This window comes from Oryctolagus cuniculus, chromosome 2 (genome assembly GCF_964237555.1).
Source record: "Oryctolagus cuniculus chromosome 2, mOryCun1.1, whole genome shotgun sequence".
NCBI lineage: Eukaryota > Metazoa > Chordata > Mammalia > Lagomorpha > Leporidae > Oryctolagus > Oryctolagus cuniculus.
In genome coordinates, this window is record NC_091433.1 from 20,669,092 (window position 1) to 20,692,201 (window position 23,110).

Genomic DNA, 23,110 nt, shown 5'->3' on the forward strand with positions numbered 1-23,110 from the left:
ATCGGCATTTTCAGGATGAGAAAAGAAAGACTGAGAGCGGTAAAATAACTAGCCCAGCATCTACTCCAACCTGTAAGATTTATTTATTTATTTGAAAGGCAGACTGATGGAGAGAGATCCTCCATCCACAGGTGCACTCCCCAAATGCCTGCAATATCTGAGGTTGGACCAGGCCACGGCCAGGAGCCAGGAACTCCACCCGGGTCTCTCATGTTGGTGGCAGGAGCCCAGATATTTGGGCCATCCTCTGGTGCCTTCCCAGGTGCAGCAGCAGGAAGCTGGATGGGAAGCGGAGTAGCCAGGACTTGAACTGGCGCTCTGGTGTGGGATGGAGGCGTCCCAAGCTGCGGCTTAGTCGGCTGCCCAACGCTGGCTCCTCTATAAGGACTCGAGTGGAAGAAATGGAAATCCACTGGGGCTTAAGGGAGATGGACGCAGGGCTGTCTCGTGGACACAAGCACATGATCCAGGTGTCCCTGTTAGTCATGGCATCTTAGGAGAAAGGAAGAAAAACCAACTCTGGTTTTGGCTAAAAGAGGAGGGAGTTTAAAGGAAGAAGGATTGGTGGGGGCGGGGCCCACAGGCTCTCAGGGGGCAGGTGGAGACCCAGCAAGGACAGCCGGGGCAGGAGCCAGTGCCTCGGTGCTGGGGTGAATGGCCCCCGCAGTCGCCACTTCCTGGGACTCACCTCCTGGGAGACTCAAGACACGAGCCCGCGTGTGATGGTCCCAGGGTGTGGGTGCCCTCCAAGGTGGTGAAAGGCAGGTGTTTGGGTGACTCCTCCCTGCAGGCTCACTGGCTGCCTTGGTACATTCAGGCTGTGATGACAAAGTAGCATTTTGGCTCTAGAACAATGCTTCATTCTGAGTTTGGGGACACAGCCAGGAGGGAGGACGTAGCTTCTTCAGGATGCCTGTGGTTTGGGTGTCCTCTGGGATTCCACAGTTAATCCCAGATGTGAGCCGTGGCCAGGCCATGATCTCCCTCTCTCCCCTCCAGTGGACCGAGAGAGGATTAAGGGCCAGCTGGGCAGGCCAGTGCCATGTCCTCAGCCAGTCCTAGGGAGCTGCCCTGTGCAGCCTGTTCTTGGGATCGGTTCGTGTGAGGCCCCAGGGAAAACCTGCTAGGTTCAGTGTTGCTTCCGGCCTAAAAGAGATCAATGGGAAGGCAGATATCGGGGTGATCAGGAAGGCAGGTGCAAGGGGTGCCTTAGGCCAGGGGAGGCTGGCTCCCCAGGCCAGCCAGGGCAAGGTCACTCCAGGGGCCACGCCAAGATTTGAAGGAACCAACCGCATTTTGTGCATAATCCACTCCAAAGTTCTCCTGAGGTTAATTTGTAAATTTTTCTTTTCTTTTTTAAACGTTTGAACTTTAATGTCAGCATTTACTTTTGAATGGGTAATAAATGTATTCAGATGGCTCCAAGTTCAAAAATGCAACGGGCATGCAGGCGAAAGTCCCTCTCCCAGCGCAGGGCCCCCCATGAAGGTGGCCAGTGATGAGTGGCGGGTTTGGGCCAAGGTTCTTGGGGGGAGAGCCTGCTTGATGTCCACGGGCTGTGACAGTGCAAGGAGTTTTCTAAGACAAACTGCCAGCTGTGGTTTATCCCTCATGAACCCTAGCCAGACCAGGCACACTCCAGAAAACCACCAAGAGACAGTGGGCAGCAGACCAGCTCCGAGAACAGGTGTGCGATCTTGAACCTGTGTGTGATTCCCTCTGGGACCCCAAGCGAGTTCCAGCCTGTCTCTGAGAGACCTCGTGTGCAGTCCGAGGTAGGAGTGAAGAAACTTCTTTTGGGAGCTGGCTGAGAACTGCCGCGAGTGGGCCATGATCAAGTTTGAAATCTCAAAGTCCCATCCCCGGGGAAGGGCACAGCAGAAGGTCCCAGGCTAGGGTAGGGTGAGTCACTCACTGGCTTTGGGCACACAAAAAAAATCTCAGTATTCAAGAGGAATGGTATGTTAATTCCACATTTACAAAATATTGCAAATGCATGCAAAAACCCCATGATGAACACAAGAACAAGATGTGCTTGGGTGGGAGGAGGTGGCAGACGCAATGAGCAGCCTCGGGCAGGTCAGAGAGACAGAGAGGCCCTGGGGAACCTTCTGGTCTTCTGTACCTTGGGGCAGGTGGGCAGGTGGACAGGAGTAGGCACTGCGAAGAAGCTTGCTAGAGAACGTGCGAGAGGTAGTCTTCCTTCTCCAAGGGAAGTGTGGCTAGCAAGGGCCCGGCAGCAGGAAGGCCATGGCGGGAGACAGGAAACATCTTAGCCTCTGCTTGGGAGACCGCTGGCTCTGTTGGGAAATGGGGTTTTCTCTGAGAAACCCATTTGCTGAAGCGGCTGCAGGCCCAGCGTTTCTTTGGCACCTGAGCCGGAGGAAGGAGAAAGCTATTGTGTAACAGTGGGGGAGAGAATTGGAACTGGGATGCAGGGATCTGGGAGAGCAGACAGAGAAGGATGCCTGTGTGGTAACCGGATGTGAGCCCTGCCTCGGACTCCCCTTCTTGTCCTCTCTCCTCACTCGTCAGTGAGCAGGTTAGACTTGGCCTCTTGTCTTGGTGGCCCAGGATGACCGGGCATCCAGAGGCTGTCCCATGTCAGCACTGAAGGTCCCACAACCCAGGGAACCCCTCAGTCCCAGGCAAGCTGGGACCATTGGTCAACCCAATCATCCCTGGCCATGCCACCACCGTTGTCACCACTCCACACCCTCCTAGTCGTTCTCTCTGCTTCCCTCTGGACCCAAAGCAGTCTGCACATAGCAACAGGGCCAGCTTGTAGACAGGTACGTCAGAGCAGCACCCTCTGTTTGAGACTGAGTTGCTCTGGAATGCCCAAGTAGGCCTCAGCACACCCTCTCCAGGCCCTGAGCGATCAGCCTGACCTTGTACTTCCTCTCTGATCACACCTTGCAACATGCCGTGTCCTCTCACCCCGAGCCCACCCGTGCTGCCCCTCTTCCCTGGGTCAGGGTCCCAGGAGCTCCACCCTGGGCCTCGCCTCTTGTCATTTTCCACGCAAACATCAGCGTCTCAGTGAGGACCTCCCAGGTCTGGCTTAGCCTCCCTCCTCCTGGTTTACTGAGGACTGAAGCTGATGACCAGAAGTCGTTGGCCTCTTTGTCCCGTGACCCTGCCTTCGTCTTCTGATGTCCTGCATTATGATGTTTCAGTCACCACCCTTGAGGGGACAATGGCCCCCCAAGGTTATAAGAGAGCTGGAAACTTTCTATTGCCTGATGACATCATAACCATGGCAACATTATGGTCCAATGCATTGCTCATGTGCTGCTGGTAATGCTGGGGTCCACAGGCCCCCTGCGCTATGGCTGTGTAAAAATATAGCACGGGGGCCAGGGTTGTGGCACAGTGGGTGAAGCTACTGCTTGCCACATTGGTATCCCATATGGAAACACCTGTTCAAGTCTCGGCTGCCCCCTTCCGCTTCAGCTCCCTGCTAACACGCCTGGGACAGCAGCAGACGATGGCGCAAGTCCTTGGACCCCTGCCACCCACGTGGAAGACCCAGATGGAGTTCCTAGATCCTTGCTTCAGCCTGGCCCAGCCCTGGCCGTGGTGATCATTTAGGGTACAAACCAGTGGATGGAAGATCTCTTAGTCTCCTCCTCTCTCTGTCATTCTGCCTTTCAAATAAGTAAATCTTAAAAAAAGAAAAAAATGAGCGCTTATTAGGTACAGTATATAATGCAGACGATGAGAATAAACACCCATGCTACTGCCTGATGTATTACTACCTTGCCCTTTTTATCTTTGTTTTAGTGTGCACTCCCTTGACTTCTTATAGAAGTTTCCTGTAAAGCAGTTGGTTGTGTCACTCACTCAACTCCTCTTTACTGGTTGCAGCAGGAGGCTGTGTCTAGTGGTTCACCTAGATTTGCTTACCCAACAGCACTACCCATGGCTGCCCTTGTCAGTGCGTATCCCCGTTGCTAGGAGACGGGTGGCTGTCTAAGATAATGGTGTGCATGCTGTTTGTTCGTTGCCCTCCCTCTCCTCTCTGCCTTCTCTAGAACGTGAACTGCTGCAGAGAGGCACTATTCTTGGTCTCACGTCCTTCTCCAACACCTGGAACCATGCCTGACGCACGGTGGAAGCGAGGCTCCCTTCACTGGGTGCAGAGTGCAGAGGAAAATATGTCCTCTTGTTTCTGAGCTGGGGGACATACAGGGCAGAAGAGAACCTGGTGCTCCAGGAGGCTCCCCGAGTCTTGCTGGAGATGGTGAGTCCTGGACGGGTATGGATGTCCTGAGACAAGGTGCAAACCCCTCCAAGGACTTTCCCCTTGGGTGGAAGGATGGAGGCGGGGTACGTGTGCCCCGGTGTGGCTTGCGGAGTTTGTGTGAAGCCATCACTGCCTGGGCGATGGATTCTTCCATGGAAGCAGCAGGGAGCACCCGAATGTTGCCGTGAGACAGCACATCAAGCAGGATTTAAGGAAAAACCATTCATCGTTCAGAGCAGGGGAGAGCAGAGGGTTGGGAGACCATTGCTCCCTTGCTGTGCCAGTGCTGGTGGGATGGTAGAGGGAAGAATGTAGGGTTGGGAGCCAGGGAATAAGGACAGGGGACATTAAGAGGGAAGAATTGCTGGAGTTTGAGGTATTTTGGATTTTGTGGTAGGGGAAAAGGAACTCTAGTAGCAATTCCTTAATTCTACAGATTGCCAACAGAATCAGCAGAATAGATCGATAGACTCAGGCAATTTGGGAAATCAGGCGAACTAAGAAACTCAGTAGAAAGACCAGTTCAGGAGTGGGTAACTGACCCAGCACTTAACAGAAAATACGCCTGCGTTCCGTATCACAGCACCTGGGTTTGAGTCCCAGATCCCCTCCGATTTCAGCTTCCTGCCAATGCACACCCTGGCAAGCAGCAGGTGATGGCTCAAGTACTCGGGTCTCTGCCACCCACGTAGGAGACTCAGATTGAGTTCTGGCCTCCTGGCTTGGGCCTGGCCTCACCCTGGCTGTTGTGGGCATTTGGAGAGTGAACCAGTCAGTCTCTGTCTCTGCCTTTCAAATACATCAAAATAAATTAATGTTTTTAAAGTTCACAAGTCTAAATCAACCATTTAATTACCAATTTAAATTAAATAATAAATGGCAATTAGATAAATGGGTTTACTCATTATAAATACTAATATACTAAATTGTCCCTAATATTTCAAGAAATTAAAACGAGATGTCTATAGATTATTTATAAATTGATTACAAACATGGTGACATTTTAGGTTTGATTTAGTTGTACTTCTTCTGAATCTCCCCTGGGGTTAATTTTGTTTGCTGTTTAAGGAATAAAAATCACAACACAAGGGCCCCAAACTCTAAAAGGGATGGATTCTAATTTACTCACAGAAGGCTGCATCTCTCTCAGGCTGCTGTCTTACAAAATTACATTTTCTTCCTTTTTAAAAAACTCGATTTTGATTTTGTAGGCTTTTTGTATCTTAAGATAGTTTTTATAAATCCTTTCTGTCTAACCCCAAAGACCTTGAACTTGATGGAATTGTTTCTTTTTTGGTGTTGTTCACACCTGTTGGAACTCTACAACAAAGACAAAGCAATAATGTCTGATTGGATCGCCCCAGACTTCACCCGGGTTCATGGTCACGTATATCTCAGCAGGCCAGGGACAGCAGCAAGGTTGCGAGAGGCCCACAGGCCCTAAGTTATGTGCCCCCACTTGTGTTCACAGTTGAATTTGGACAGAGGAGAAAACTCATTCAAAGCGGGCAAGAGAAGTCACGGGAGAGTATCAGGCAGTCAGTGGCAGCATCACTGAGCCGAGAGTTGGGAGGGACCCAGACCAAGGCAGTGTCACAGAGGCCAAGGGTGGAAGGAGCTTCTAGACAGAGGCATTTGTCAAAACTGTCAAAACTCCAGAGAGTTGGAGACGGATGAAGGCTTGTGACAGAGTGGGAGTCCCTGGGACTACAGATGCATGGCTTCTGAGCCTGGCTGTCCGCCGAAGCGCCTCTGATATCATAAAGACCCTGCACCTTTTTGCAGGGTGCAACTTCAGTGTCTCCTTTTTTCTTACTTTAGCTAAAATGACGAGAGGAGCTTCTTGGGAAAGTTTATTTTGGCTTACAGTTTTGGAGGTTCACAGTTCAAGGTCGTGGTCTCTCTGGCTCCAGCAACTGGTGAAGACAAAGGCTAGCAAAGAACCATCTCGTGGCAAGCTCGGGAGCAGAGAGCCAGGGTGCACACTCTTCCTCCCTGCACAGTGTGGGTCTCGCCTTACAAAGACATCACGATTTGACCAGGGATCCTTCCTAACAGCCTAATCGGATCCAATCACCTCCCAAAGACCTCCACTATTAGACATCATAACGGGATCCGTTCAGTCTGTTAACTGAAGATTAGGGGGTCAACCTCCATATGAATTTTTTTGCTGTTGGTTCACCCTCCACTGCTGATCCGATGGCAGGAGCCAGGTACTTATCCTGGTTTCCCATGGGGTGCAGGGCCCAAGGACTTGGGCCATCCTCCACTGCACTCCCGGGCCACAGCAGACAGCTGGCCTGGAAGTGGGGCAACTGGGACAGAATCCGGCGCCCCAACCTGGACTAGAACCTGGTGTGCCGGCGCCGCAAGGCGGAGGATTAGCCTACTGACTGAGCCACGGTGCCGGCCAACCTCCATATGAATTTAAGCAGACAAATCTTGCTCAGCCCTTAACCTCTTCAATGCTGTATAATGGTATTGGGCCGCTATATCTTTTCACACAGGTTCTATATTGTCAAAAGAGATGTTTCAAATTTCTGTCCATCTCCCTTAATCTGCTCTTGTGGGAACTAGCGGAAGAAACTGATAATTTCACTCCCCTGAAGGTCACTTTCTTGTGTCTCGTGGAGAGAGGAACTCTCTGCGTGGTAAGTCTCCTAAGCAGAAGGGGAGAAGTCCCTGTGATAGGCAGGACGTGGACTTGAGGCAGAAGCCGCAGGGCAGCAGCGTCTATCAGCTCTGAAAAAACGAAACACTCTCGCTCAGGATCCCCCCAGCCATGACATCATGACACTGTGGGCGGGACCAGTGTGTCCTGCGCATTGCGGGAAGTGTAACAGCCTCCCTGGGCTCCACCTGCACTCCCTGCTCTTCGTTGTGATAAGCAAAATTATCTCCGAATGTCCCCTAGGACAAAAAAATGCTCCTGGGAGAGAGCCCCCTGCGGTAGCTCTTTTAGGCAAGAAGGGTTTAATTCAAGGAATGAGGGGGCTTTCAGAAGCCCACCGGCTGTGCTGTGCCAGGGGCACTGAGCTGGCCTTCCCCTGGCCCTGCCACCTTGGCCTCACCACAGGGAGCTCCCCGCCATTGCCTTGCCCTGGAAAAGGGAGCCGCATAACTCACTCACCCCCCACGCAGCCCCCGAAAGGCTTTGATTTGGCAGCGGTGTTAGGGAGTCCTGTCTGCGCATTCTCAGCTCTGACGGCGACAGCCACGCGCTCCTGGACAAGGTATTTCCTCTCTCTGAGCTCTGGTGTCCCCACCACGGACACGGTGCCTAGTAGCTACTTGAAGCAGTTGCTTCACTTTCTGTCTCCCCGAATCGGGGCAGGGGTATGAATCGGACCCTTCGTAGGGCCGCCGTGAGGATTAAACAGCAGGTGCCCTTGAAGTGCTGGCAGCTGTGTCTAGCTCAGCAATGCTCAACTTGCCTAAGGGTTTCTCTCCTCTCTCTCTCTCCTCCCTTTCTCTCTCTCTCTCTCAGATTTATTTAAAAGGTAGATTTACAGAGGGAAAGGATAGAGAAGAGAGAGAGAGAGAGAGATCCTCTATCCACTAGTTCACTCTCCAAATGACCGCAATGGCCAGGCGGAAGCCAGGAGCCTGGAACTCCAACCGCGTCTCCCACATGGGTGGCAGTGGCCCAGGCACTTGCGCCATCTTCCATTGCTTTCCCAGGCCATTAGCAGGACACTGGATCTGAAGCAGCACACCCAGGATGGGTACTGGCGCTCATAGGAGATGCCTGCGTCCCAGGCACTGGCTTAACCTGCTGTGCCACAATGCTAACCCCAATTTTTCTTTTGTCTAAGATTAAGTGACAGCATAGCAGAGAATGAGTCCAGTGAGCTACACCATAGCCGAACAATATGTGAAGCTGTTATTAGTAGCATCAGCTTATGGAATCCTCAGTAGAATGGGCTATCCTCTTAGCAACAGAATTTTGAAGACACCGTGTCCGGCCAGGGGTTCCCCCCTGCCAGAAAACAGAGCAGGTATGAAATGGGAATGCGTGGAGTTGAGAAACGAAGCTACGAAAGTTTGGGCAGTGCTGTTGTTCGCCTTGCAAAACATAATGCTTTCCATTTTTCAGAGCAGTGTTTGGTCTGGAAGACGGAAAGAAATGAGAAATTATGAAGAACCTCAAGTGTTTTTGAGCTTTGGATAGGAACGAATATATTTTTGATGTCTAAAATTTGACAGCAACTGTCCCCGTCCTTGCTTTTTAATCTTCTTTGGGGGCTGGCACAGCGGCACAGTGTGTGAAGTAGCTTCCTGCAACTCTGGCATCTCATATCAGAGCACCGGGACTCTGCTTCCAACCCAGCTCCCCACTAATGAATGCGCCTGGGACATCTGCAGAAGATAGCCCAAACACTTGGGCGCCTACCACCCACACGGGAGACCCGGAAGGAGCTCCTGTCTCCCGGCTTTGGCCTGGCCCAACCCCATCCATTGAGGCCATTTCGGGAGTGAGCCAGTAGATGGAAGGTCTCTCTGTCAATCTGCCCTTCTAATAAATGAAATAAATCATGAAAAACTGGATGATCTGGTTCTTGCCACCCCGCATTGCTTTCTCGTAATCCTCCTTGATATCCCTTGTCTCTGGGTCTCGGGGTGGGTCTGTCACTCAGCCTGAATCACGGCCTGGTTCTCACTCCCTCAGTGAGTCTGCTGATCGTCTCTACTTGCATTTCCCTCTCCACCTGTTTATCTCTTAGTGTCTCGGTTCCTTTTTCTTTCTCCCCCTATCTTTCCTTTTCCTTGACATCCTTTTCTCGTTCCCTGGGTCTTTCCTTTACTGAAGCATGAGGGCAGCTCGGAAAGCAGGTGGCAAACTGGAGTTAAAAGGGAAGTGTAGGTGGGCATATGTGTGGAAGCTTTCGTGGTGCAGCTCAGTTCACAACAGCTAAGACATGGGATCCACCCAGATGTCTGTCAGTTGAAGACTGGACAAAGCAATTATGGACTATATACACCATGGAATACTATATGGAGGTAAAAAAAAAATGAAATCCTGTCGTTTGCAACACAATAGATGAAACTGGAAAACCATACTTAGTGAAATAAGCCAGTCCCAAAAGGACAAATACCATATGTTCTCCCTGATAACTAGTAGAGCACCTAAAAGGTAATCCACAGAGGTGAAATTAACACTTGAGGATGCAGTGACTTTGAACAGCCCTGTCTCTACTGTTGAGAAACAGTTTTTTTTTCATACTATTTGTTGAACTGTTTACTTAGCATAGAATTAATTGTATGTGTATAAAGTTAATTGAAAATAGCTCTTAGTAAAGAATAAGAATGGGAATAGGAGAGGGAGCAGGAAGAGTGGTGGGAGTGTGGGTGGGAGGGCAGGTACGGTGGGAAGAATCACTAGGTTCCTAAAGTTGTATTTATGAAATGCATGAAGTTTGTATTCCTTAAACAAAAGGTTTTGGGGGGAGGGGCGGGGGGAGCCTACGTGTCACATCTGAAGAGCCTGGGTTCGATTCCTGGCTCTGGCTCCTGGCTCCAGATTCCCAGTGCCGACTGTGGCAGGGTGGGAGGTAGCAGCGATGGCTCAGTTGCGTCCCTGCCACCAGATGGAATCCCGGCTTGCGTTCTTGTCTCCTGGCTACAGTCCCAGCCCAGGCCTGGTTCAGTGCAGCCATTGTGGACATTTGGGGAGTGAACCAGTACAAGGAAATTCTCTCTCTGCTTCTCAATAAATAAAAATAAAATTTAGGAAACAGGTAAACTTATTTTGGTGCCAAAAGTTTTGAAATCCACACAGAGTTTTTTTTTTTTTTTTTCACAATATGCATATTCCATGAACTTCTTTAAAATTTCTTATTTGTTTGAAAGAGACAGAAAGAAATCTGCCGTTGGCAATTTTACTCCCTAAATGCCTGCAACAGCTGGGGCTGGGCCAGCCTTTTTGCCAGGAGCCAGAATTCAAATCAGGTCTCGCATGTGGGTGGTGGGGACCCAATGACTTGAGCCATGGCCTGCTGCCTCCCAGGAAGTTGGAATTGAAAGCAGTGCTGGGACTTGAACCTGGGTCCTCTGGTATGGGATACAGGCATCCAAAGAGCGTCCTAACTGCTGTACTAAACACCTACCTTGTTTCCTGTTTTTCCATAGACTTTGTGCCATGCCGCTGCTTCATTTATCATCTGGTGTTTTGTTTCATAATACAACATCACCAAAAAAAAAAAAAAAAAAAAAAAAAAAAAAAAAAGCCTGTCCAAGGAAATTGGGGAAATAGGGAATATTTTTAAAATTCCCCTGAATCTTCCCACCCTAAGGGTGCATCTCATCTCTTTGGCTTTGCCGTGTCTTCTTTTTTCTTTTTTTTTCTTTTTTTCCTTACCACATGGCTTTGTTCATTAGGGCTCCTAGAGCAAGACACCATAACTGGGTGTTTTATATACAGGAGGCTGGAGGCCCCGGTGAACTCTGCCAGCAGATTGGGGGGCCTAGTGGGGCTTGCGTCCTGGTTCATACAAGGGTGTCTTCCAGCAGCGAGGCCCTCACATGGGGGAGTGGAAAGGGGCCGTTCAAAAACCCAGAAAGGGCTCTGCCCCATGGTCCAAGCAGCCAAGGTCACGCCTAAGATCCTCACCCTGGTGATGAGGTTCCATTATATGAATCTGTGAGGCCAGGACACATAGAGTCCACAGCACCATGTGTTACCGTTTTGAATTCAGCATTTTTTGTCATATTGTATCATAAAGTGTTTTTCTGTTGCTATTTTTATAGCTTTTTTTTTTTTTAATTTATTTGACAGAGTTAGACAGTGAAAGACAGAGAGAAAGATCTTCCTGCCGTTGGTTCACCCCCCAAATGGCTGCCACAGCTGGAGCTATGCCTATCCAAAGCCAGGAGCCAGGTACTTCTTCCTGGTCTCTGACTCGGGTGCAGGTGCCCAAGCACTTGGGCCATCCTCCACTGCCTTCCCAGGCCACAGCAGAGAGCTGGACTGGAAGAGGAGCAACCGGGACAGAACTGGCACCCATATGGGATGCCAGCGCCGAAGGCGGAGGATTAACCAAGTGAACTACAGCAGTGGGTTAACGCCCTGGCCTGAAGCGCCAGCATCCCATATGGGCGCTGGTTCGAAATTTATTTATTTGAAAGGCAGAGTTACAGAAAGGCGGAGGGAGAGAGAGAGAGAGAGAGAGAGGTCTTCCATTGGCTGCTTCACTCCCCAAATAGCCGCAACAGCCGGAGCTGAGCTGATTTGAGGCCAGGAGCCAGGAGCTTCTTCTGGGTCTCCCACAAGGGTGCAGGGGCCCAGGCATTTGGGTCATCTTCTGCTGCTTTCCCAGGCCATAGCAGAGAGATTGGAAGTGGAGCACCCGGGACTTGAACCGGTGCCCATATAGGAAGCCAGCTCTGTAGGTGGTGGCTTTACCCGCTGTGCCACAGCGCTGGCCCCCTGCTGTATTCTTTCTATCCCTGCCACTTAGATTTTCTTTGAGAGGTGCAGCGGCGGGGTTGGTGGGGGGAACGCCAAGGGACTCTCATCCACTGGTTTACTCCCCAAATGCCTGCCACAGCTGGAACGGGGCCAGGGCCAGTCAGAAGCCAGAAATTCAGCCCTGGTCTCTCAGCAGGCAGGAACCCAACTGCTTGAGCCGTCGCTCTGCCTGGCGGGATCCACATCGGAGGAAGCTGGTCAGGAGCACAGGCAGGGATTGAACTCAGGTACTCTGATTTGAGGCTGGGGGGCGGGCATCCTAACTGCTAGGCTAGGCACCTGGCCCGATGCGATTTTCTCACAGTGCCTGAGAGTAGTCTATTTAGTGGGAGTGTCACATCACTCAGCGCCGGACCTGTGGTTTGCTTCTTTATTCCTTATACTACACATTTTCATATGTGTTTTGAATCTTTCTCCAATGTGGATTTCTGTGAGTGTAATTACTAGATCAAAGGATGAACTTTAAAAAAATAGTATTTATTTTCTTTACTTAATGTATGCTAAACTGATCTTCTGTATTGAAAATGAATCCTCATGTGAATGGAAGGGGAGAGGGAGTGGGAAAGGGGAGGGTTGCGGGTGGGAGGGACGTTATTGGGGGGAAGCCATTGTAATCCATAAGCCGTACTTTGGAAATTTATATTCATTAAATAAAAGTTAAAAAAAATAAAAAAATAGTATTTATTTACTTGAAAGGCAGAGTTATACAAAAGGGAGAGACAAAGAGAGAGTCAGAGATCTTCCATCCACTGGCCCACTCCCCAAACAGCCATCACGGCCAGGGCTGAGCCACGCCTAAGCCAGGAGCTAGGGTTTCCATTTGTGTCTCCTACGTGGGAGGCAGCGGCCCAAGCACTTGGGCCATCTTCCGCTGCTTTCCCAGGCACATTAGCAGGGAGCTGGGTTGGAATTTAAGCTCCACGCCTCCACGCCAGCCCCCGCGTGAGTTTCAGATGGTCTTGCCAATGCTGTGTCTTCTCTCCTGGCCTGGCCCAGGTGGCCTGGGCTCTGCCCACAGACAAGAAAGGAGAACAAGAGATCCAGCCGAGTGTGAGCTGAACCAGACAAGAGAGGATTAATCCAGCCCTGGAGAGGGAGATGGGCTCAACAGGGTTAGGGAGGCGGCTGGCCTGGGTGGGGCTGTTCAGCCCCTAAGGTGGGAGCTGAGTTGAGCAGATTACCGGGATTGGAGGTTGGAGGCCTGGGTGGGGCTGGCTGTGCTCTCTATAAAGCCTGGGGCCCTCCCCTCTCTCCGGCGGTTTCCAGCTGTTCCTGATAACATTCTTCCCAGGTAGGAAGACCTCTGTGGGGGTGGTCTGAGGGTCCTAGCACCTTTGCCACAGTGTGCTTGGTTTCCCCAAGTTCTGGGTGGACGGAGGTGGCCTCCGGGAAGGCAGTGGGGTCACCTGTGGCAGGCGTGTGAACGCCAGGCACCCTGGGCTCTGTGTTGGGGTAGGGCAAGGGGTTTGGTCTCCACGTCTGGTGTGGTGGAAATACGCGGTGTGTCTCTGCGCTCCCCACTGTTGGAGGGCTTGGGTCCCCTCAAGAGGCGACTCCACAGATTCGTCCCAGGCCTGTGAGAGGCTGGCGGGTAGTGGTGCCTCTGGATTGGAATCCTGACTGGACCAGAAACTTGGGCCAAATATCCTAGCCCGGCAGCCCAAGATGCGTATCTACAAAAGGGAGATGACATTACCAGATAACTTAGGGCTGTTGTGGGAATTAAACCCAGAGCCTTCTAGAGATAAGAAGCAATAGGTTGGAGTGTCCTAGGCTCCTTGCTTGATGTAGCAAATCTGCACGATGAACATTTTTTAGAAAATATTTATTTATTTATTTATTTGAAGGGCAGAACTGCGAGAGAGAGAGAGAGAGAGGTCTTCCATACACTGGTTTACTCCCCAGAAGGCGGCAACAGCTGAAGCTGCAGCTACCCGAAGCCGGGAGCCAGGAGCTTCTTCTGGGTCTCCCACGCGGGTACAGGGGCCCAAGGACTTGAGCCATCTTCCTCTACTGCTTTCCCAGGCCATAGCAGGGAGCTGGATCAGAAATGGAGCAGGCGGGTCTCAAACCGGTGCCCATATGGGATGCCGGCACTGCAGGCGGCGGCTTACCCGCTACGCCACGGCACCAGCCCCCACAATGAACATTTTTAAAAGTCCTTGGGAAAATGGAATGACAAGAGCACGTGTGTTTTCCGTGAACTTTTTTCAGACCCTGCATATTAATTAACGCTGAAGGGAGTTGGTTATCCAGGTCAGGGATTCCCACAAACACCTTGGAAGACGCAGGGCGTTCTGGGGAAGGTGGGGGGAGGGGTCCCTACTCGGATCTTTGGCAGGAGCTCTCAAAGGCTGGAAAGACTTCCAGGTTGTCGGGTCACTAGCTTCAAAGACTGTTTAGTGACAGAGACTTGGACAAGTTTTGAACCTCGTGTTCCCAATTTGTGTGGCGAAGGCTTAAAGACTAAGGATTCTTCCCAACTCTAACATTCCATGAGGTTTTTTTTTTTTGTTAGGGCAATGGTGTTTTGGGTTAGATTAATGCTGTTTGCATGTGAACTTGAAAGCTTTTAGGGCATGGCGTACCGTCTCCACTTTGCCTAACGCTTCACATTTGTGTATCCGTTGCCATCCTGCCTTTCCTGGGTTGACTTGCTTGGAACTGAATGCACTTGAGTTTCATTTATTATGTCAATAAATATCCATGGACTATCTATTGTGTATCAGGTGCTTGCTATGCCCAGAGAATAAGACAACCCCCCCCCCCAAAATCAGGAAGCTTATAGTCAATGGAAAAAGTAAAAAAAATACCGCTCCCTCCCCCCGCAATGTTATGTAGTGATAAGTTTAAAGGAAAGCAAGACAGGGCAAAGTTAGGGGCGAAATAACGCACAGGTAGTCAGGGAAGCCTTCTCAGAAGAGGTGTCATCTGAACAGAGACATGTCCATGAAGAAAACAAATAGTGTAAATACTTGGGGCGTTTAGGAAAAGGGACTAGAAAGACCAATGGCTCCGGAACAGGAATGTGCCTGCTAAGTTTGTGGAACCAGCAGGAATGCTGATAGGACCACAGAGGACGGAAATGAGGTTAGAGCAGTCTCCTTTGATCTTAGGAAGACTTTTTGTTGGAAGTGGGTTGGGGAGATACGGAGAAGTTGAGTAGAAAGGACACAGTCTAGTTTATGCTTCGTTTATGCCAAGGATCACGTTAGTTCCTGTATTGCGAGGAGAGTGTGCGGGGACAGGCGGGGGAGGGGTGGGCGTGGATGCAGAAAGACCAGACATGACCCTCGAAATAATTCCGAGAGAGTGGGTGGTGGCCAGGCTAGCAAGGTGCCGGAGATGGCGAGACGTGATTGCCTTCAGAATGTGTTTTGAAGGTAGAGGGATTGGAAGGATTTTCTGATGTGTTGGATGCGAGGTGAGAACGGAAGGCAAGGGAGAACGAATTCAGGCTCCCTAGGTTTTGGGCTGAGTGCCTGGCTGAGTCAGTGCTGCGATGGGGAAGGCTGGGGGAGCCAGGGGGTGGGGGTGGGGGTGGGGGTGGGTGGTGAGTCAACTGTGAAAGGTAGATGTGGCTTCCGGTGAAGCACTTGGGGTAATAGTCCAGTAGGCGGTGGGAGGTTCATGGCCAAAGCTCAAGTCCAGACTGGAGATGACAAATGAGGGTGTTGTCAGCCTGTAAGAGCCACTTAGGGGCCAGCGTTGTGGTACAGTGGGCTAAGCCACTGCCTGCAACGCCAGCTACCATATGAGCACCAGTTCAGGTCCTGGCTGCTCCGCTTCCAATCAAGCTCCCTGCTAATGCACCTGGGAAAGAAGTAGAAGATGGCCCACAGGCTTGGGTCCCTGCCACCCATGTGGCGTTCCAGGCTCCTGGTTTCCACCTGACCCAGCCTCAGCCAGTGTGCTCATTTCGGGAATGAACCAGAGGCTGGAAGATACCTCTCTCTGTCTCTCATTCTCTCTGTAATTCTGCTTTTCAAATAAATGCGTTTTTTTTTTTTTTTTAATTAAGAGATATTGAAAGGCATTTGAAGACGATGGCAGTGTTTTCTAGCTACAACGCTGACTCATTACTGGATCATGAAATTGATGGTGGTTCTGACGAGTACTTTAAGAGAAAAGCGATCGGGTAGTTTAGCCTAGTGGTTAAACTGCCTGTGTCTCACATCAGAGTATCTGATGTGACCCCCAGCTCAGGCTCCCGACTACAGCTTCCTGCTAATGCAGATGCTGGGAGGAGCAGTGAGGGCTCCAGTGACTGAGTTCCTGACATGTGGGTTGGAGCTCTGGGTGTTATTCACAGCCCCGGCCTGCCCCCTGCCTGGCCTGGCTGTGAGGGCATTTGGAGAGTGAACTGGCCTAAAAGCTCTCTCTTCATCTATCTTTCTATGTTCCTCTGCCTCTCAAAAAAATTTTTTTTAAGATTTATTTATTTTTATTTGAAAGGCAGATACAGAGAGGGAGAGGCAGAGAGAGGGGTCTTCCGTGTGCTGGTTCCCTCCCCAAATGACCTCAACAGCCAGGGCTGAGCCAGGCCACGGCGAGGAACCAGGAGCTTCTTCTGGGTCTCCCACACGGGTGGCAGGGGCTTAGAGCACTTGGGCCATCTTCCGCCGTGTTTCCAGGAGTCTGAGCAGGGAGCTGCATCAGAAGGGGAGCAGTCAGTACATAAACCAGTGCCCATTACGGGATGCCGGCGCTGCAGACAGTGGTTTTAACCCACCAAGCCACAGCACCGGCCCCTCAAAATTTTTTAGTAGAAAAAACTTTAAAAGAAAATTTCAGAGTGTGTTTTACGTTTCCAGGTTGGATGTTTTGTGGAGTATTCTATTTCAGTTGTACATGCTTCTATGTGCATGAACTAAGGGCATAAAATGAGTTTCTTCCTGTGACCTTGGCTGCAAAAATTTGAAAGCCATTGACTAAGAGGTGAGTGGCAGGGGACATCATGAAGGAAGAAGCAGAGTGCAAAAAGTCTTTCCGGCCGAGAGAGGCGAGGTGAGCACCCAGTGGTTGGTAGCTGCTTACCCAGGTCCTTACACTGGGTCCAGGGATGAAAGCCAGCGGTGGCATTGATAAGAGCTCCTTGAGTGGCTTGTTGGGAGCAAAGCCTGGCTAGAATGGGTTCAAGGGCGAAAGGGATGGAGGGAAGAGGTGCAGAGAGAACATGGAAGATCTTCGCAAGGGATTTCGCCATGGAGAGCGAGAGATGAGGCGTAGCTAAGGCAGGCAGGTTGTGTGAGGCCATCAGAGGTGGGGTAGCTTCTAAAGCTGGAAGGAGACCCAAGCAACGCCGATGGGAAAGATCGCTGTGGAAGGGAGTGGCGGTTCCCAGGAGGGAGCATGCGAGACAGGCAGAGACCCAGTGCCCCTGTAAGCGGCTGTGACGGGAGCCCGGAGTGTCAGCCATGGGGTGTGGCACAGTGCGGAATAGACGGGTACACATTTAGGAACGGGATGGGAGAGGACAGCACCTACCGCGGGCTTCTGTTCTCTCAGCGAGATTAGAAGCAGTGTCCTCAGCCGACGGGGGCAGGAGGAGTCCGATCCCTGTTCCCTTACCGTACAGGGCACTGAATTCTGTGGCTCACGGCCCACCACTGGAGCACGCCCCTTCCCCTCCACCCAGCCACTGTGGAGGCTTGTTGGGCATGTCCAGGTGCTGGCTTCACTCTGGCCTCTCCAGGGGCTAAGTGAGTCCCCGCTTTCCCGAGGGCCCTGTATTTGCCACTTCGGCTCATCACTATAAAGTGAGCTCACCAAGAAGGCGGGTTGTGGTTCCAAAAAGCAGAAAGCCTCATGGGAATTGAAGTCTGTACAGCTACAAAACAGGGACGTGTAGTGGGATGAGCAGGTGCACATTCGGAGAAATTTGTCACTGGGCCGTTTGGCCATCATAGAGACGTCAATCATAAGACTGTGCTCAGCGACCTAAGATGTCGCTAGGCAGTGTAGTACGGGACTGCCATCGTGTACACGGTCCGTTGGTGATGGAAACTTCGCTATGCACCACGTGACTGCTGCACCAGCACAAGCCCAGCCTTTTGTAGGAGTAGGAAGGGATGCCCTGGTCTTGGCCTCAGTTACCGAAGCAACCGCTGAACCCTTCTGCGAAGGAAAACATTGGCAACCAGAAGGAAACGCTTCTGCCGGAAGAAGCGGCTGCTCATCTCGGCCACAGCCCTTCTGCCCTAAACCTCCCCCGATGGTCCGAGCCCCTTTATGATAGAGGTCTTCGTGGAACTTTTCGCTTTCCCCAATACAAGGATTGGATCGGATTACCCCAGAGGCTGGGGTACCACAGCCCCTGGATGAGAAAGGGCTTCTCTGGAAGTTTCTGGAATGAAGTGAAATTTGATCAGCCTGGCCGTAAAGGGGAGGGACTATGACTTGTGCAGTGACCCCAGATGGGGAGAGGCGCATTTTCTGAAATGAGACTGGCTTGTGTCTGCCCCATGGGGCTGCCTCTGCCTGTTCCCATGAGACACTGTCAAGGATCCTACCCCCTGCAGACCAGAAAGTGTGAAGTAGCAATCGGCAGGAGCAGGTTCGAACACTCCTTGGCCTTTCTCAAGGGTTCAAAGCGTCTAGCAAAGTAAGGAAGAGAGCTCAGCTTTCCTGAGTCCCTTGAAGGTCAAAGAGCTTGCATTGTTCCTATGAACTGGCAGCTGTTCCCACGAGGGAAGGGAGAAGCAGATGGGTTTCCCGGGGTAGCCACCCATCATAACTCGAGGACACCTGTATCTGCTGAGCGGTAATGCGGATCGGAGTGACTGGTAAAGCCGGAGCTCAGAGTGTTGCCTCCGTGGTGCAGGTGTAGTATCTGTGTGAGCCGGGACTGGCCAAGGGCTGAGTTCATGGGCTCGAGTGACAGGCCTGATGTCACAACAGTTCTGCGAGTCACCCTGCTGACTTCCTCCTCAAAGCGGCAGCCGCAGCGTCAGCTGACTGTCACCACTAGGAATTGTGGCCAACATGGCACTTTCTCTCACATTTCTGAAGTCAGAAATTAAAGACATTTGGGTGACATTTCAGCATTTTGAAGTGTAGGCTCAAATTTTTTCAAAAGCACCCTCAAACACAATGCTCCCAGTGGCAACACAAGAAAGTTCACGGAACGGAACATGGAATTTATTTATTTATTTTGCTTTTTTTGTTGTTGTTGTTATTTGAAAGAGTTACACAGAGAAGTAAAGACACACAGAGAGGTCTTCCATCTTCTGGTTCACTCCCCAAATGGCTGCAACGCTGGAATGGGGAGGGTCTGACATTGAAGCACTGTTGTGTAACAGCTAGAGGTAAAATCTTTCTGTGGTCTTGCTGTGTGCTGAGCCTGGCTCTGGCACTGTTACTTGTGTCAGGTCACACGGTATGACAGTCCACGAGACTGTCACCTTCACGAGGTCAGGGACCAAGTCTTCACTTCCTCTCCAAAGCCAAAAGAACAGCTGGACACAGTAGGTGCTCAATAAAAGCTTTTAGGGGCCGGCGCCGTGGCTCACTAGGCTAATCCTCCGCCTAGCGGCGCCGGCACACTGGGTTCTCAGCAGAGAACCCGGTCGGGGCGCCGGATTCTGTCCTGGTTGCCCCTCTTCCAGGCCAGCCCTCTGCTGTGGCCAGGGAGTGCAGTGGAGGATGGCCCAGGTGCTTGGGCCCTGCACCCCATGGGAGACCAGGAAAAGCACCTGGCTCCTGGCTCCTGCCATCGGATCAGCGCGGTGCGCCGGCCGCAGCGCGCCGGCCGCGGCGGCCATTGGAGGGTGAACCAACGGCAAAAGGAAGACCTTTCTCTCTGTCTCTCTCTCTCACTGTCCACTCTGCCTGTCAAAAAAAAAAAAAAAAAGGATAAAAAAAAAAAATAAAAGCTTTTAGATTGCTTGCTGTGGGAGGATCTCTGTCTCTAGGATGGAGATGACCCTAGGGTCATCTGGGCTAGGAACAAGGGACAGGGGGGCCCCAGGTGCAAGAATGACCATCACCCCAGGGCAGGTTGCAAGCTGGACTCAGTCATGATCAATTAGCCTCAATCAAAGAAAACAGGGCAGCAGGGGACTGTAGAGGAACATTTGCAACTTAAAAAACAAAACTGGGAGCTGGCACTGTGCCACAATGGGTTAACACCCTGACCTGCAGTGCCGGCATCCCGTATGGGCGCCGGTTCAAATCCTGGCTGCTCCTCTTCCCATCTAGCTCCCTGCTAATGTGCCTAGGTAAATAGCAGAAGATGGCCCAAGTCCTTGGGCCCCTGCACCTGCATGGGAGACCCGGAAGAAGCTCCCGGCCCCTGGCTTCTGATCTGCTCAGCTCTGGCTATTATAGCCATTTGGGGAGTGAGCCACTCGATGGAAAACTCTCTCTCTCTCTCTCTCTCTTTCTCTCTCTGTGTCTGTCTCTACCTCTCTCTATAACTCTGTTTTTCAAATAAATAAAAATAAATCTTCAAAAACAATCAAGCAAACCAAAAAAACCTGATTTCAGGGTGGGCCTGTGGCCTGGCAGTTAGGATGCCCTTCACCGTATCCAAACACCTGGTCCAGTTTCTCAGCAATGCAGACCTTGGGAGGCACAGTGATGACTCGGGTAACTGGGCTCCTGTCTCCATGTGGGAGACCTGGAATGTGGCCGTGACTTTGGTCTGGCCCAGCCCCAGCTGTTGCAGGCATTTGGGAAGTGAACTAGCTGATGGGAACTCTTCTCTCTCTCTGCCTCTCAAGTAGATAAATAAAAAATTAGAAACAGCAACAGCAAACAAAGTCTGATTTCCTGGGGCAAGATCCAAACGTGAGCTGAGGCTGGAGGTCCTGAGGCCCTGACTCATAAAGCTGTAGTCTGTATTGCTGCTTGCGAGATACATGCATGCATAGGGTGCAGTGGGAAGGCTTGAGAGCCAGAAAGGCTGGGATTTGAGGCCCTGGCTCTGCTGCTAGTTGCACCAGATGCGTAATAAGAAACATTGAACAACATTTCCTGGGCTCCTGCTATGCATTGTGATAGCACTTTATGTTCATGAAATTACCAGAAACAGCTGTAAGTCAGACCCAGCTCTCCATGGGTCATGCTCAGGACCTGTTTGTAGCTGGGCAAAGCATTCTTTCTCTTACCAGTGTCCACTATCACGGGTGACCCGTGCATGGGGTCCTTGCCAGGCTCTTGACCCTGGCTATGAGCAGTCACCATCACCGATTTCCTAACTTGCGGTTTTGGTCTAGCTGTGGCTGCGACTCTAGGGTGTATGAAGAGGCACCAGCATGGTGTCTGATGAACGCAAGCATTCAATAAATGGAGCCATTCCTGTTTGGAGAGTTCTTGGTTGATTATACCAAACAGCCTCATCTGAATACGCACGCAAGCATGTTTAGAAGTAGGCGGAGCAGGGAGTATCCCTTTGTTTTGTTTTTTAAAGAATTATTATTTTATTTACTTGAAAGATAGAGTTACAGAGAGAGGTAGAGCCAGAGACTTCTTCCATTCCACTGGTTCACTCTCCAAATGACCGCAACGGCCAGAGATAAGCTGATCTGAAGCCAGGAGCCAGGAGCTTCTGCCAGGTCCCCCATGCGGGTGCAGGGGCCCAAAGGACTTGGGCCATCTTCTACTGCTTTCCCAGGCCATAGCAAAGATGGATCGGAAGAGGAGCAGCCAGGACTAGAACCGGCGCCCATATGGGATGCTGGCACTGCAGGCTGGGGCTTTAACCCACTGCACCACAGCGCCGGCTCCAATACATATGTAGTTTAAAATGTTTGAGAGGAAGGGAGATGCACAGAGAGCTCCCATCTGTTCATTCACTCCCCAAAATGCCCCCTTCAGCTAGCACTGGGCGGGGCTGAAGCCAGCAGCCAGGAAACCATGACTTGAGCCATCTCCGCTGCCTCAAGGGGTCTGCATTGGTGGGAAGCTGGAGCCAGGAGCCAGAGGCAGCAATCAAACCTGGGCACTTGCATTTTGAGACCCGAGTGTCTTAACTGCTAACTTAAATGCCCACCTCCGCTACATATTTAAGCGAGATCGAAGTGAGCTCTAATTATGTTAGTCCTGTGCGGTGTTCCTGTAGCGTTTCTCCATTTGAACCTGATTCTTTGAAGGTGCTTTCTTGTGACGATGCAACACATTATTAAACATTTCTTAAGTTCTGGCCGACACCAAGGGGAACTGAGCAAACCGAAAATTGGGCCGCCACCGCCGCGGGGCCTCCAGGGAACTCCTAATGAAGGCGAGAGTTCAAAGCCGTTTTGTTCCGGTCTTGATCCTGGCGCATTCTCTGGGGCTTTCATGCAGGTGCGCTTCAGTTCTCTTATCTGCAGCACCGGCAGCTGGGAGGAAGGGCGGCGGCAGGCGGCGTGGCCACCTCTGGCCTCAGCAGTGGGGACCTGAGCCAGGAGGTCCCGCACGCGGCCACCTCTTCCCCAGGCCCGGCCGGCTCCGCCTCTCGCCTGGCTTTGGCATCTGGCGGCCTCTGGGTGCTGGGGCCTTTGCAAGGAGCAGGGGTTTTCCCATCAGCCTGAATGAATTCCTGGATTCTCTCGGGCGCTGTGACTCAGAGGGTGAGGCCGAGAGAGAGAGAGAAGTGAGAGCTGGGAGCAGAGAGAGAGAGAGAGAGACAAGTGAGAGCCGTGGGTGTCTTTCTCTGCCGGGACAGCATGTCCCAGCAAGAGTGTCATCCCTCCCTCCTCTGTGGAATCTCCTCGCTCTCGCTCTCGATCTCTTGGCCACCCCTGCCTTGGGAAGAAGACCATCAGCCCCCAGGAGTGAGGCAGACATCAGGAGGAGCAGCAGTGACTGGGGACAAGTCACAGACGCTGAGGGGTCAGGCACGGGGCCGGGGTCGGGACACCTGCGAACCTGTCCCCCGCAGCATGGACACAGGCTGTCCACACACAGGCTTTGTTTTCCTGTGCCACATGGGTTTTACTATTTTTTTTTTTTTTAAATAACTTCCCCCACAAAACCCTGCAGCTCTGACTTCTCCAGAGAAGTCCAAAGACCCAGCAGCACACCCCGTCTTGTCAGGGACAATGGGCAGCTGAGGAGCAGTGGCCACCACAGGGCATTTGCTTTCTGCATCACGGAGCCCCCTCGCTGCCCCCTCCTCCAGGCAGGCACCCGTCTGTTTCCCGGTCTGCTAAGCAGCACTGGCGGCTGAGGTTCCCCAGTGCAACAGCAGTGCTGCCCCCCCAACCCCCCAACCAAAGACGGCCACATTTGGGGAGGCCAAGTCTCAGGCAGCTGGATTTCCGGGAAATAGCAGATCTTTGAAGGAGACTGGGGAGTCTCGGAAGCCTTCCTGGCTGCTTGGGCTGAAGGGTTGGGTGCCCAAGGAGTAAGTGGGTTGCTGAGAAAAGCATTTCCAGAGAGGCGGGGCAAGGGCGGGGCAACCCTGCTGC